Source organism: Thamnophis elegans, chromosome 6 (genome assembly GCF_009769535.1).
Source record: "Thamnophis elegans isolate rThaEle1 chromosome 6, rThaEle1.pri, whole genome shotgun sequence".
Classification (NCBI taxonomy): Eukaryota; Metazoa; Chordata; class Lepidosauria; order Squamata; family Colubridae; genus Thamnophis; species Thamnophis elegans.
This window is the reverse complement of record NC_045546.1, coordinates 84,894,894-84,907,025: the sequence shown is the minus strand read 5'-3', so window position 1 is coordinate 84,907,025 and position 12,132 is coordinate 84,894,894.

Below are 12,132 nucleotides of genomic sequence, written 5' to 3'. Positions count from 1 at the left end.
GCAATCATAAGACATTTTAATGTAGCACTGTTTGAATTTAACCTATTTTAATTTTATGAACATTTTTTTTTTTTACTATTCAATATATTATCATTTAATTATTCAGTTCCGAAGTTGAACCCCAAAGCTAATTATATTAGAATTAATAATGCTAAGGACAATTTTAGTATTACATTTTTTCTGCTTGTGTTTCAAGGCCTAGTTATGGTTTACAGAACAGTGCAATTCATGTCCTTCATTATGACAACTGAAACAGGCGTACCCACAATGGAGGAATGAATTGTGAAGATGGCAGATCTGGCATCAATTGCTAAATTAATATGTTTGATTAAAAAGGGGACAACAATTACTTTTGCAAAATACTGGAAATATTTTATGGAGTTTTTGATGAAAATGGACAAAAATGAATAATGATTTACTGATTAAAAAGGTTCTTTATGGGGGAATCTGTGCTATACAACTTGAAGACTATGGAAATGGTAATTATTATGTTTGCAACTGCTGCGAAGAAGATCAGAAATCACCTCTTTAGTTATCTTTTCTTTCCTTTTGCTGATCTTCACTTTTTCTTTTATGTTCTTTTATATATACTGTATATACCATATTTTTTGGAGTATAAGACGCACCGGAGTATAAGACGCACCAAGGTTTTGAAGAGGCAAATTAAAGAAAAAGTAAGTAGGTAGATAGAGCGAGAGAGAGAGAAATACAGTAGGTAGGTAGGGAGAGAGAGAGTGTGTGTAGGTAGGTAGGTAGAGGGATAGAGAGAGAGAGAAAGAGAGAAATATAGTAGGGAGGGAGGGAGAGAGAGTAGGTAGGTAGGTAGGTAGGTGGTAGGTAGAGGGAGAGAGAGAGAGAGAGAAATAGAGTACATAGGGAAGGAGGGAAGAGAGAGGGTAGGTAGGTAGAGGGAGAGAGGGAGGGAGGGAGAAAGAGAGATAGATAGAGAGAGAGAGAGAGAGATAACTACAGTAGGTAGGGAGAGAGAAAGTAGGTAGGTAGATAGATGTTTTCAGGTTTATTTATCCATGTACTGAAGAAGGAAATTGCTGACAATCTGCAGCACCTAAGACTTTGTTTCTGCTGGCACAGTACTTGATCAGTGTAATTCTCATCAATCAGTTACAGAGCTTTCCAAAAGGAAAAAAAAATGCACTCTGCAAACCTCCCAAAATCAGCCTGCTTTTCGTGAAAACGGGCCCATTTTTTTTCCAAAAAAAGGCATGAATAGCCTGGGGGGGGCGCTTCCAGAGTGCTCCTGGGAGGTGGAAGGAAACAAGCAAAAAATGGCCCATTTTTTTGTCAAAAAAATTCCATGCATAGCCTTATGGAGGCTTATAGAGTGCTGCTGGGGGCTGGGGGGTGGGCAAAAGTACCCTTTTTGCTCATTTCTGCCCTCCCCAGCCCCCAGGAGCTCTCTGGAAGCCCCCATAAGGGTATATATGGCCATTTTGGTGAAGGGGCGGGGCTTTGGGAGGCAAAAATTGCTGTATTTGGTGTATAAGACACACCCAGATTTTCAGCCTCTTTTTTGAGGAAAAAAAGGTGCGTCTTATACTCTGAAAAATACGGTGTGTACACAAACATACACACACAGAGACACACAACTGTAGTTTTTATGTTTTTGTGGGGTGTTTTTTTTAATCCTGTGCAAAATAATAATAATAAAAAAATATATTTAAAAAGATTATTGAAGCTGGTGAAGGAATCCACAAATTAGAAAAATTGAAAAGTATTCATAGCACGTATGCAAAGAAATTTCATTGTCAAAGGAAGACTAGAACAACAATGGAATTCACACTTTGCTTGTTAACAGAGTGCAATGTGTGTATCAGGAAGAGACTAGAAATTTAATTTCCATGCGTTAGCCACCACTTGGGATGCTTTCCAGGAACTGATAAATGTTAACCATGACTATTTATGCATTCATGTTTTAGTTTATAAATTTATAGGCTGCCCATTTCATAACTCTGGTGACTAACATCAAAAATAAAATAAAAAGAGGATAAAACAAACATTTAAAAATATGTCGCATTAAATAGCTGTTGAAAAAATTAGAGTCAACCATGAAATAGACTCACTCAGATTATCAGAGCTCCATTCTATATGGCAAAGCCTGTTTTTAATGCCTTGTAAAAGGGCAATATAGTCAGGACAGGTCAAATTTCGGTGCACGGGGGGGGGGGAATATTCCAGAAGGCAGGGAACACAGCAGAAGAGGTTGTCTTTCTGGGGCCCGCCAGAGAGAACTCTCTTGTAAATGGGATATGGAGCATGCCTCTTCTGCTGTACTGACAAGATGGATTGACATCTCTAGGGAGAGAGAATCCCATAAGTAACTTGGTCCCAAGTCATGAAGGGCTTTAAAGGTAGCCACTAGCACCTTGGACTGCACATGGAAACATTCTGGTAGCCAATGTAGCTAATGGAACACAATGCTGAATAACCAACACCCACAACTGCCTGTGCTCTCATATTTTGCACCAAGTGAAACTTCTGAATACACTTCAAGGGTACAGGAACACATTGTGGTAATCCAACTGGGATATGACTAAGGCATGAGTGACTGTGAGCAGGGCCTCGGTGACTTCCCTGTTAGGGAAGGTTGGAATTTGAACAAAATTATTCAGGATTTTTGGGGTATAGAAATGGCCTCTGGAGAGGGGGCAGGCTTTTCATTCAGAGAAAGTGGAACCACGACACATCTCCCTCTCAAGAAGAAATTAATCGTTGCCAAGACACTACCAGGAGAGACATGGATCGAATACAGAGATGATTGAGCAATAGACATCAGAACTCAACCCACTTCCTGAAGCCCCAAAGAGTTGAAATCCTCCCAGATAACCAAGCCAGATCTGGTCCTAATCACCTCTACAGGATCTCTTAAAAGACCAGAGTCTAACATGGTGCAATCCAATCAACTTTATCTGCCAGATGCCTAGCAAATTCTTCAGCATGTCCTTGAAGATAAACTTCTGAGCCACCCCCAGACAGGAAGGCTTGGTTGAACAAACCATGGTTGCTGGATGTCTTTTTGTAGATCAATGGTGAGATTAAAAAAAAAAAATACTACCAGTTCTGTGGGCATGGCTTGGTGGGCGTGGCGTGGCTTAGTGGGCATGGCAGGGAAAGGATACTGTAAAATCTTAATTCTCATCACGCTCCAGGAAAAGGATACTGTAAAATCTCTATTCCCTCCCAATCAGCTGGGACTCGGGAGGCAGAGAATAGATGGGGGTAGGGCCAATCAGAGGTGATATTTACCGGTTCTCCGAACTATTCAAAATTTCCATTCCTGGTTCTCCTGAGTTGGTCAGAACCTGCTGAATACCACCTCTGCTGTAGATGCAACAAGGGGAGAGAAACACTAGCATTTACAATACAGTAGCAGAGTTGGAAGGGACTTAGAAGGTCTTCTAGTCCAACCCCCTGCCTAGGCAGGAAACCCTATACCGTTTCAGACAGATGGCCATCCAACATCTTCTTAAAGACTTCCAGTGTTGGGGCATTCACAACTTCTGGAGGCAACTTCTGTTCCACTGATTCATTGTTCTAACTGTTCTAACTAACTATTTAATTTATCTGTTGCTTTTACTACCGTGGTGTGGGCCAAAATATTGGCTGTGATTTGGTTTTGGTAAGATTTGCATTTCATCACCTTCCAGTGGTATTCAAGCATCTTTTTACTTGCTTCATCTCTGTTAGCTCCCTTGCAAACCAAGGGTAGTTTGGGATTTCTGGTAGAAAAAAGCATGATCGGATAAAGGCCTTAGTCAAACTGAGCTGCAACAACGCTAAACTTTATTAGCTGGACACTTTATTATAGTCTTCTAGAGACTGGTGCAAAAGTGATTTGTCGATGCCTTCCTTTAGGATGTTTTTTAATTTCCCAGTCTGGATTAGTGTCTTAATATTCCTATCTATCTTCTATCTTACTGCTATCTTCTGAAATTGCATATAATATTGTACTCCCTCTCCCCTCCTCACACTTCAGTTCCTTGTTTTATTTCCATAAGGAATGGTTTATTATTGGAGACATTCTCAACCATAAATGTGCAGTGGGTTTCTTTTTCTTTTTTATCTTTCCCCTATATTTCAAGATTTTCAGTTCTTTCATCATGTATCACAAACTTCGAAAACATTGCAAGGGAGTAAACTTCAAATTACAATTGCAAGTAAGCAAACTATGAATTACAAGGTTTGTGGGTTTTTTTTGCATCCTTTCCTGTGAAATTTGTTATCTAGGAGTTGACTGCAATTTAATGAATGTCTAAAACCTGTCTCTTTATTTAAGCTTTTTCTTGGAAGTAAAATAGGTCCCAAGGGTATTTTACTTGACACAGCTAATTCAGTACAAATGGCTTTGAATGTTTTTTTAAAAAACGTTGAAATGGACTCTTGAAGGACAAAAGAACCAGATAAAATGTTTCATTCCCTCCCTCTCCCCAAAGAATAAATTTTCCAATAATTGCAGGAACAGATCTCTTGTATTTTTCCAAACACTGAGCTATGATGGATGCCAAAGAAAATGTAAAATAAAAGAGAGGGAGGAAGGGAGGGAGGGAGGGAGGGAGGGAAGGAAGGAAGAAAGGAAGAAAGGAAGGAAGGAAAGAAGGAAGGAAGGAAGGAAGGAAGGAAGGAAGGAAGGAAGGAAGGAAGGAAGGAAGGAAGGAAGGAAGGAAGATTTTGGTGGTCGTTTTTTAAAAAAAACATTTTGAGGAATTACTCAGAAATACTTTAATGAATTGTGACCCAGTTCCCAAGTTTAAAATATCCAACATTTGATAACGTTGCACTGTAATATAGCATTTTCGATATCTCTTTTGAGCAACTGCTGTTTGATTTTGCATTTATAATTGAGAATTACAGTGGGGACACTATAAATGGAAAGAGAGATTTAGAAAACCCCAGCCAGCTATTGAAAAAAAAAGCAAATACCATTCCTCTTCAAAAGCTTAGAATGTACCCAGTTAAGACTACTATTCTTGAGGAACTCTCTCAGTGTGTTGCCTTCTTCAGAGAATGTAAGCCACACAGAAAGGATTTTGGACAGTAGAATTTAATAAAGGAGGAGGGAAAAAATACAATGTGGTATCAGAGTGGTAGGCACAAAAGCTTGAATTTCCAGCAAAATGTCCTATAACTCAAATATATATATTTCATATCAACCTGAAGCTTCTTTATTATTAAAAATGTAACTGAAAGACTTGGCGAACTCAGTGTTGAACTTAGTTCGACATCCTGTCACACTGGCGAAGAAACATACATCAGTGACAGAGCATAAGCTTTTTAAGGAAAAAAATTGTTTTAGTTTGATCCATAGTATCTCAAGATACGCCTGGGGAAAAAATGTATGAAATGCTGAAGAATAATTCCTAGTCAGTGCCAACAGTCCTGAGCTAGATAAGCTAAAGTTTTGACTCGAGATATTTTTTTACCTAAATAGAGAAACAGGATGACAGAGGTGGGCAAAAAAAGAATGAAAAAAGTTGTGAGAATGGCAGTGAATTCTCACTTCCTGCTGGCTTCCCTATTTGCCTTTTTTGTAGAAAGGGTTCAGGAAGCATTAAAAATGTTCATGTCGCTGCTGCTGACCATGGCAGCACAATGGTGCAGCACCACAGCAGCATTGAAGCAGTCACAACTTTACCAAACTTCAGTCCCATTGATAAAATGTGCTCTGGATTTTGCATTTATTCTATAAGTTAGCCAACAAGATTCATTGATCCAAAGATTATAGCCCTATGGGCACAGTTATAAAGGATGCAAACAATGAAACAGATACAAGAGTTTTAGTAGAATATAAATGCAAAATTGCTGGTTCAATCAGAATTATAACTTCATCTCTATCTTTATTAAGAGGACTGCAGACTCTCTCCCTTCTCCTCTTTTTCAAGAACTCAAGGTAACTTTCAGGAATCAGCTATCATTATTATCCCAACAGCATGCAAATTGGATTAAAAGATATAACTAGTCCAAAGTCATCTGTTGGTTTATTTTGTGCTGCTTATTCTTGCAGAAGATACTTGTAGGCAGGGGGATAGCAAATTCAGCTTACTCTCTTCGTAGCTTTGAATTTTGAAATGCAGTTCTCGGCTCAGGGTTATACCAAAAATAATAACGATAGAGGAAAAAATGAATATCTTACGGAAATATAATTTAAGGTATGTATCTTCAGGAAAGTTGAAAATACAGGTACATTTCATTGTGAGGTTGTGTTTCTTAATTGCAAAATATTGTAGCAAAATTATATCTACCCCATGATAGAGGGGGGGAAAATGCTCCTTGCATAGAAAGTATGCAAATTGAAAATAAAATAAAAACCCCTCTTTTCCTGCTTCAATGGGAGAAATAACCACAATAATAATCATTAGTTAATAGATCAATACATTTAATTAAATTGTTCAACAGATTTAATACTTATTTTTCCACTATTTTTATTATTATAATGTTATTGTTAGAACTTATTACATTTCCATCTTCGTCCCCAGTTCTTCCATCCTGTTTATATGTAAAAGTATTCTTATTATTACTGGAAAGATGCTGTAAATTACACACACACACACAAACACACACACACAAATTTATCCTCTTGTTATCCCCTTAAAGGAAAATAAAAGTATTCTTATCATTAATGGAAAGATGCTGTAAATTCCACACAAACTAGTTACCATCATAATAAGCAGGAATGCCTATATTTAAGTGTCTTTATGTTGTGCTCAAAATGTGTGAAGATATTTCAGCAGCCGTTTAAAGAGGTTTTGAGCATGAATCTGATGATTCAAGAAGAAGAAATATTAAGTATCTCCCAGATTGTGATTTTTTAAAAAAAAAGTACTATCCAATTGCATCTGAGATTTGTACTCTCTTGTTACAGCTGCTAATATTAGTGATTAAGCTTTCTTCCGATAGAGGTGAATATTTATATTGTATAAGGTTGCTTTCTCAGTGAAATCACTGATAAGTTTCATTTTCTCATTTTTATGCTTATGGGTTAAAAATTAAGCACTGGATACCTAAAAAAAGATTTTAAAAACCCACTAATGCTTGTTGTTTGATTAATCTAGTGCTTGAGTGCATGTAATTCCACATGGCTTGATAAATTCTAGTGAATTCAAAAACGTGGGGTTTGCCTCTTTTCTTGTCTTGTGCATGGATCATTCATGATAGAGCCAAGACCCTTCATCACCAGATGGGCAGACAGAGTTGTGGGATTACACTTTAATGTAATCTGATTCTATATGGTCCAGGCTTCATGGGTTATAAGAAGAACTTTGAATTAAGCCTGAAAATCTACTGATAACCAGTGTAGCAATTTTAGGAGAGGTGTTATCTACAATGATGAGTTGACTTCACAGAAGTCTTGCCACGTAATTCAGGTCCAGTTGTAGCTCCCATGTCTTATCCAAAGGCTATTGTATGTAAAGCATATTACATAATCCAGTCAAATGGTGATTTGAGTTTTGAAACATCCTGATTCTGAATGTCATAACTGTGCACTAAGGCTGGCTAATGGTCCCCAACATGGCCTCTGATTACTTGAAAGCAGTAGACTAGGAGACACTTTGAGCATGGCACACAAAACATCTTCTTTAGAGATGAGGAGAGGAAGATGGAAGGGAGAAGGAGAGAGGGTAGGAAGGGGAAGAGGAAGAGAGGAGGAGGGAAGAGGTAAGGGAAGAAGGAAGGGAAAGGAGGAAGGAAGGAAGTAGAGAAAGGAGGGAGGGAGAAAAGAAAGGGAGAAGAAGGTGGTGTCAAAACAGGCGAGGGATGGTAAACAAAGCAACCCAAATGGGATACTATAATTTTATATTAGCTCTCTGTTGCCGGGTATCCAGGACCAACTCCCTTCTCTCCTCCCCACTGCTCCAATGCATGACGTCAGAATCACACTCTCTTGTCTCCTCCCCACTGGTCCAAGGCTCAGGCGCCTCCTGGTGGCCAACCAGCCTCTCTGCACCCTGCTCAGAGTCGGAACCCTGTCTAGGGTCCTCCACATCCTCCAGAGCCGACTCATAGGGCCCCTCGCTGTCGGAGTCTGGTGGCAGCTCCAACGGCTCCTGCTGGGCCACGACACATATCCTTCCTCCAAATAATTTGAGTAACTGAGTTGTTGAATATGGATCACAACATCCTGTTCCTCCACTTTTGGAGTGTGCATTAAGTAATCAATACTTTTTTTTTTAATGGAAAGTTTCTGTTCCAAGTTTGCACTTTGCATTTTTAAGAAGATGGAAATTGATGGGTAAAATGCAGATTTCAGTCAATACGTGCTTTTATTTATTTTAAGCTATATAAAATTGCTTGTCTCCAACAGAGATACTTCCTGATACTTTTTCCCAGGTATATGAAAGTAATGTTACCTTTGGTATATCCTTTTACTATCTGCCCCTTTTCCTATTAGGATTATATATTGTGTTTACAGAATGTTCTTTCTAAAATTATTTAATAACTCCCAACCTCTTCAGATGCTGACTGATTTAGATTCACAGCTCCTCTTTCTATATTGATATCATGAATTATCCAACCTTTACACAAGTTCTTTTCACTGAACCACTACTCATTCATCAACCATGTGATATTACAATGGCACTGAACAAGTGATTCTTATGGATCATTTCTTAAAGTTCCAGCTGTCACATCAGCTCTGTGATCCTCCAATAGAGCTGAGGTGGCGCAGTGGTTAGAGTGCAGTACTGCAGGCCACTTCAGCTGATTGTTATCTGCAGTTCAGCAGTTCTAATCTCATCAGCTCAAGGTTGACTCAGCCTTCCATCCTTCCAAGGTGGGTGAAATGAGGACCCGGACTGTGGGGGCGATATGCTGACTCTGTAAACCGCTTAGAGAGGGCTGAAAGGCCTATGAAAGCGGTATATAAGTCTAACTGCTATTGCTATTGCTATCCTGTGATAGCTATCTTGGTGTTTGAGAAGCAGTTGGCAATTATAATGGTTGAAGTGCCTCATGGTGAAGTGATCACCAATTGTACACTTCCCAGCTTCCCACAAGCAAAGTTGACTGGGAAACTGAATGTCACACAGATAAGTCCCCCCCGCCCACCGCCAGCTTCCATGCACTCATACCAGGCCTATACTGGGCCTCCCAGGACTCTTCAGGTGTCCACCTCTGTGCCACATACACACCTCGTGGCAACCTGCACTCCTTACCTGGATTCCTGCTGCTTCCTGCTTAATAATCCACATGTCTTGGGATTATGATGGCACCCAGGACTGCCTGGGATGTGTGGTTGCCAAGCAATACAGTCATGTTTCCCTTTACAGCCTCATTGTTTAGCAGACAACAATTTGGGTTTCAATCTAAGGATACCTGCATACATTAGGAAAATTTGTGTTTGTTTTAGCAGAAGGACAGAAAAGGAGAAAACACGAGCAATTTCTCAGAAGAACTGCTACCATCAGATTAGCACTGAGACTCTATAGGAGCACCAAATTACCCTGAAGTAATAATTATAATACATTAGTGGTGGTTTAATTTCCAATAAGTGCTGTCTGTTTAAGTAATGACACTCGTACCCAAGCTAGGAAAAAAGTAGATTGTATTGCTGGTGAGGGGGGAAAAAAAGATTCTGCATGGATTTAAAAGATGGACCATTAAAAGTGCATCATTATTAGAAAAATGGAATCAAAGCACACCCTTTCCCTATTGCTATTTTTACAGGGAAAAATCTCTCGGTATTTGCTTAATGTGTTCTATGATAAATATGGTCATTTTGCTAGGTATAAACACTCAAATCTATCACATGTTCTACCATTGGATGGAACCTTCACTTTGATGCCTTATTACTGGAAACAATCGTACACTGCAGCACATGACAGAATGGAAAAGTGGAAGCCATGTCCACATTTTAAGATACTGCTTTCTATCCTGATCAGTTTATATTCTCTCTTTCCAGCAGTCGTGTCTATGTAGACATTCAATGTGCTCAGTCTTCAATGAGCTTTTTTTTAAAAAAAAATCTACCCAACTACCTACTATTTCTTTGAATACTGGAATTCTTCCGTCCATCCATGGTGTCATTTTGACTACATAAGGATCTACCCATACCTCCTCAAGATGTTTCCAGTTATATATTTGTACATATTATATATGTGCAGACATACCCACAATTGGAATCTATTATCCATACAGGATATCATTATACACACCGCCCCCTCCTCTTCAGTCTGGAGCTCAACCTGGTGGTGGTAGCGTGTGTGAAAAAGGGAAGCTCCCAGCTGCCATCAATGTTCTGCTCATCTGCTTGCTTATCTGCTAATCTAGCTGTTTCACTGGTGGCTCATGTTGAGTTGTCCCAGATGCCACTCCTTGGGCAGTTGTCCTGCAGGGACTTGGTGGCTGTGAATTGGCAGATGCAACTTGGCAGTGGTGAGCTGGCAACACAGAGATCTGGCCATGCCAAAATTGTCCAAAACCCCATTAGGAAGGCACCATGTCACCGAGGACTGTTGGAGTGGATACATAGCTTGCATCTCATTGGGGTGAATGATGTCTGTGTGAGCAAGGAATACAAAAATGGAAATGTGCTAATTGGCAGCAAAGAATTGGTATCACTCTCATATCTACATGGTGTGTGTGTGTGCGTGTGTGTGTGTATGTATGTGTGTATATGCATATATGTATATATATATATATATATATATATATATATATGTATATGTATATGTATATGTATGTGTATGTGTATGTGTATGTGTATGTGTATGTGTGTGTGTGTGTGTGTGTGTGTGTGTGTGTGTGTGTGTGTGTATGTGTATGTGTATATATATATATATATATATATATATATATATATATATATATATATATATATATATATATATATATATATATATATATATATATTTAAAGTCAGGTTCGATTCCCAGTAAGGGTATGGCTAGCTGATGAGAGCTATACTAGTCTCCCTTTATTTGTTTATCAGCACAAATATAACAAATGTGTATATATATGTGTGTGTGTGTGTGTGTGTGTGTGTATGTGTATGTGTATGTATATATGTTTGTATGTATATGTATATATGTATGTATGTAGGTCTTTGGTTATTCGGATTTTCTCCCGCGTAAAATTGGAGGTGTCTTGGCGAGGTTTCGATGAAGTCTCATTCAGTCCAAGCTCCCACCCAATCAGCTCAAACCCTGACTGGCAGTTAAAAGGAAGAAACAGCCAAGATCTCACATTGCTCCTGGAAGCACGAAGCCTGAAGATGACGAATGAGACTTCGTCGAAACGTCGCCAAGACACTTCTAATTTTATGCAGGAGAAAACCCGAATAACCAAAGACCTACATACTAACACCCACAAAAACCTCAGAAAATGTATGTATGTATGTGTGTGTGTGTGTGTGTGTGTGTCTGTGTTTTCTGAGGTTTTCGCGGGTGTTAGTCTGTAGGTCTTTGGTTATTCTGGTTTTCTCCCACGTAAATTTGGAAGTGTCTTGGTGACATTTCGACGAAGTCTCATTCGTCATCATCAGGCTGGTTTGCTTAGCTTTTTTATATATATATCTGTGTGTGTATGTGTGTGTGTGTGTGTTGTGTGTGTGTGATGTCTGTGTGATAAAGTATTATGCAAATGCTCTTCCATCTGCCGCCCGATACATATTGCCACCACTTTATTCAATCAGATGTGTAGGAAACAATTACGTTGGAGTAACTATTTCAAAGAATTGCTTTGCTTGCAAGATAGAGACCCATGAGCAGAGAAGAAAGTAGACAACTGAATCTTGTTCATTTTCATTGGAAATATAATCAAAATAAGTAACCACTGTTTATTAAAAGTAAGTAACCACACCACTGAAAGGAAAGGTAAATCTTATGCACACGTGTTCCTGCCGCCACATTAAACTCTTTGGAACTGTTGAAATTAAAAGATGCTTGTTCAGTTACAGGCCAGACCAGCATGAAGGCATCCCATTAGGTGCCCTGGATTTGGTACATAGCAGGAGATATTTCTGAATAATTGAGCCCATGACTGGAATTAGATTGTATTTTAAAAAATGATAATGTAGAAGCGTTTGTCATTTTTAAATAAAGAAGATGCTAAAGGAAGCAAGATTACACACTTAATAATTTTAGCCGACAGATATTTAATGCCTTCATTAATGTGGGGGGT